This window comes from Nematolebias whitei, chromosome 20 (genome assembly GCF_014905685.2).
Source record: "Nematolebias whitei isolate Nwh7 chromosome 20, NemWhi1, whole genome shotgun sequence".
Lineage (NCBI taxonomy): Eukaryota > Metazoa > Chordata > Actinopteri > Cyprinodontiformes > Rivulidae > Nematolebias > Nematolebias whitei.
This window is the reverse complement of record NC_056517.1, coordinates 38,785,994-38,790,923: the sequence shown is the minus strand read 5'-3', so window position 1 is coordinate 38,790,923 and position 4,930 is coordinate 38,785,994.

The following is a 4,930-nucleotide window of genomic DNA, read 5'->3' as shown; positions in this document are numbered from 1 at the left end:
ATATATATGTGTAGTATAGCGCCATTTATCTTAAAAATTATAGAGATATTAATTTTGGTCCATATCGCCCAGCCCAACTTCACAGTAGGAACATCTTTCAAAGTTTAAAGTGGTCACAGAAAGTTGAACATTGGATGACTGACCTAGCAATCAACCAATGAACCAATCAACTTTATTCATACCCATTTGATTTCTTCTATTTTAATATTTTAATGTTTTTGCGGTTTTGACAATATTGCAGTTATAAACTAAATATTTAGCTTTGACCGAACAGTTAAATATTTAGGTCTGAGCTAAGCAAATTAAATATTTAGTTTAGGAATTAAATGTTTAACAAAAATTAAATGTTTAATTTTTAAATTAATTATTTAGCCTGGACAAAAAATATTAAGTTTGGAAATCAAATGTTTAGTTTGTAAAATATATATTTAGGTCTGAGCTAAATATTTTGTTAGCAAATTAAGTATTTACTTCGGAAATTAAATTTTTAGCTTGGATAGTAAATATTTAGGTCCGAGCTAAATATTTAGTTAGCCAATAGAATATTTAGTTTGGAAATTAAATATTTAATTTATACCTAAATATTTAGTTTACTAGCTAAATATTTAACTTGCAAGTTAAGTATTTAGTTTTTAAACTATATAGCTTGGAAATTAAATATTTAGTTTGGAACCATGACGTTTATAAATGTATGAATAAAATGGTGAAAATATGACATTGAAAAAACAAAACCCATTTTTTTCTCATGAAAGGTTAAAGAAACCAAAATATTGCTGTTATATGTCGACTGAGTAACTTTCCAAGCAGCACCCCATAAAAATGAGCTAAAATAGACAACAAATCTCCGCTCTCCTCCGTGGGTCAGTCTGCACACTAACATGTTTAAGGTCATTCACCTTCTTGGAGCGCTCGCTGCATGCGATGTTTGCAGATCTAACGAACCACTGACGATGCAGTAAATTGGTCATTGTGCACAGACTAAACGTGGTTCCTTCCAGTCTACGTAGCCACAGCTTAGACATGCACCAAAAAACACTCGAATACGAGCAGCTGATACGGATGAGCACAAATCTCACGAGTGGGTATCCTTTCAAACTGCTCTCCTTGGTGTGGAGCCAAACACGTTCAGAGGAAGTTTGCAGGACTTGTCTTCCTCTCCTCACCTGCCCGTGCAGCTGCAGGCCTGATTACCAATCAATACTTCTCTGCAGCACGCTGTCCTTTTCCTCAGAGCGGCTGCTTTGGCAACAGCGGTGAGAGAAGTGCAAGGCGGAGGAAAGCAGCGAGGCTTTCAATGCTGTCATGTGGAAACAGCAGAGGAAGCCAAGGACGAGGCAAAAGCAAAGAAGCAACACGACTGTGGTGCACTTTATGTGTTTGTCTTTGACTAAAGCAGATTTATTTGTATTTGAGTACAACCGTGTTCATATTTACCTCAGACTTAATCCTCCTTGTTTTACCAGCATCCCTTTAATGTGACATCTGTGTTTTCTCAGCTCTTGGTGCCATTTTAACTTGATAAAAAGGCACCACAGCCAAGCTTTCTTCTAAATGCAGCCCCTTTTTGATTCGGATGATCGAAATTTACTAAATTAAACATCAGAGCTCCCGGGAGGCGAGAGGATTCAATCTGTAGACAATCAATTAAATGTTAAGTCACTGTAGCTGCAAGCTGCCGAGACATGATATCTCCGATGAATAAAGACGCACGTCTTGTGTGAAAGCAGGAAAATGGGCCAGGTGCCGTCTCTGAACCATCCGTCTGTAGAAACAGGCTCGGCTGCAAAGATGGGATTCTTTGTGCAATTATTGCTTAGAAAGAGTTTTTGTGCATTTGATATGAGCGAATACATGCAACATAATAACAGTTAAAGGCTCGGCAGTCCTTGAAGGAATGAATTTCACCTGCTGCTTTAGTTTTAGACTAACTGCTTATGTTGAGAAGTGAGGAATTGTAAAACGAGACCGTAACATGTAGCGCTCAGACTGTGTGCTGTAAATGACTCTCAGCTGCTGTCACGTCACATTTCAGCTCAATGTCTGGAAAACTGACCGACTTATGATCTTTTTTTTGTGTTGGATCAGGTTAAATACCATATTTTCTGCCGTACACGTTGCTCCACCCTATGAGTCGCATCATATTTGTCTGATAAATTGGAAAAAAACATGAATATGTCCCTTCGCCATATACGTTGCATTTATTATGTGTCACCGCTTAAGCAGTGCGTTTGTTACGCGTCACCGCTGACAACCCGGAACGTGTTGTGCCAAAAATCGATGGGCTGCCAAATGGCGTTCGCGAGAGCGTGCACGGGAGGACTTTAACAAGAATTTAACACGATTAACACTTAAAAACAATTGTTTGTTTGTTGGAACTTATAGAAAATGTGTGTCTCAGTCTAACGTTTGCTTAATAAATGCACTTTAATGGTCAAATCAGCTGAATTTCATAAATAGTTTCGCTGCTGAGGTGCTCCAGGAGCGCACAGAGGGAGGGAAACAGCTCGTTCCTTCAAAATTTAACAAGTAAAGCACCAAAAACAATTATTTATTTGCTCGAAATTATAGCAAAGGTGTGTCTTAGTTGAACTTTTACTGAATAAATGCACTTTAATGGATAATGCATTTCTCCAGGGAGGCGCAGCTGGTTTGACGGTCAGTCCAAGCAGCGAGCAGAACGATGGTGGGGAGACTATGATCGTCCGATTGTGTCATTAACAGCTGGTGAGGATTCTCCGACATCCAGGACATGATAAATTCAAAAACGTTCAAGACAAAAACAATAAAGTATAAAGTATAATAAATAAAGACCAGTTGTTTTTGTCTTGAACTCTTTTGAATTTGTCATTATAGCTAGTTTACCTATTACATGATACAACGGCATGCCTTACAGCTACTACCACTCTGCTGCCATCTAGTGGCTGAAAGTGGTAGTGTTCAAAAAATAATAATTTCAGTCAGAATGAATGAAAACGGTCATATCTAAGCCAAAAATTGGTTTATGAATATGGGAAAAAAATCCATAAATATGTCACTTTGGATTATAAGTAACAGGGCATGTAAATTATGCAACAAACTGTGACTTATCAGGTGGAAAATATGGTAGCCGTGGCAGCCATCTTGAATTTGACTTGATAAAAAGTTAATTGGCTATAGCGGTACATTCATTGATTATTTTCCGAAAGTTTCAATGAAATCCATCCGGTGGGTTATGCTAACAGACAGAGTTAACCCTAAATAAATAATGATAATTTTTAAATGTAGATTTGTGCAATTTACTTGCGCAAACATGTTTTTGGAACCAGTAGTTATGACCACAGCAGCTTTATGTAAATATCTGTAAGTGACTGAGTGACAGTCATTTTTGTGTTCGCTAAGGTCACATGTTTATTGCTGCCACTAAATTTAGATATTCCACACGTGAGGTGATGTATTTTTGCAAAAGCGTATTACAAAAAAACAACTACAGAAAAAAAACATTGGTTAAATTTAAATTGTTACAGAAGTGTCACAACTCAATGGCTGGAACACTGAACACGCCACAACCACAGACTGTCAGCCGTGTTTCAGGTCATGGCCTTGCTCTATCGCTCATTTTTATCACGTCTCCTCTTTGCTCTGGTTGCCATGACAGCAAGATGTTGGATTCAAACAATGAAAACAAGCACCGAAGCCCTTGATGTGAGGACACAGCTTCCACAGTCTGTGGAACAAAAATCACATTTGATCAGCTGCAGACACAAACGCATCATCAGCGTGTACAAAGTAAATACTTTCTGATAAGTATCAAAATACTCCGGAGATTTAAGGGTTGGTCAGTTCAGTTTGTCACTTTGTGACGTGAGAGCAGAATTATGTTCGCTTGTTGTTTCCAATACCTGCCGTCACAGCAATCAAATCTAAATCTATTTTTTAATTAATTGTTTTCTCGTGCCTCTGACAATCCTTACTACTTTCTGCCACATAACAAAAGGACACCAATGGGTTTCCTGTTAGCTAAACTCTAACATGAACGGAAGTTAAATGAACAGAAGTGTTGACCGTTCTTGTTCATATCAGACAGTTGTGGGGAATGGATTACATCACCTAATCACATTAATGACAGGTTCTGTGGAATATTTATGAAACATTTTTCCTGATAGCTTTTTAAACAACCTCAGTTTGGAGAAACAAAGTTTAATCCTCGTCTGAGCCGAGCCACGACCAAAGTATAGCAGTTTTCACCGTGGCTCATGCTGAAGGAGACGTTAATGTTTACACCTCTTCTAATTTTGCATTACTTGGATTTCTGACAGGAATATTATAATTTTCCATTTACAATATTCCAGTTAGATTTATTTTAAGACTGTGATCTTGGCTCCACGTAGAGTAGCTGATATCAAGAGTTGGTTTTATCAGCATTTAGCTCCAGTTTGAGATGGAACAAATCAGACTGGATGATGTCGAATGCAGATTGTAGAAGATGGAAAACCTTAGCAACTGTTTTAGCTCGACAATAAATAACTGTATCATCAGCACAGAGATGCAAGGATGCATCAGAAATGAAATGACCTACATTATGTATGTCTATTGTAAAGAGAGTGTGTCCTAAGACTGAGCCTTGTAGTACACCATTATTAACAGTAAAAAAAACTGGAAGAAGTACCATTATGTATGTAGAAAATGTATATAAAAATGTAAACTTGTATGTAAAATATATGATGTATGTAGACAAAACAGAAGTCTTGCACCTCTCTCGGCTAATCTCTAGTCAAGCAAGAGTCTGTTTAAAAATCTTTTCAGGATTATAAAACAACTTTTTCCAAAATCCAGCAAGTGAGAAAGAATGCAACGTTAGCTATTATCAAACTTCTACACTTTAACTTTTGATTGTCCCTTCAAAACATCTGAACGCTCCATTCATTTTTTAACCTGAAGCCGATTTATTTGC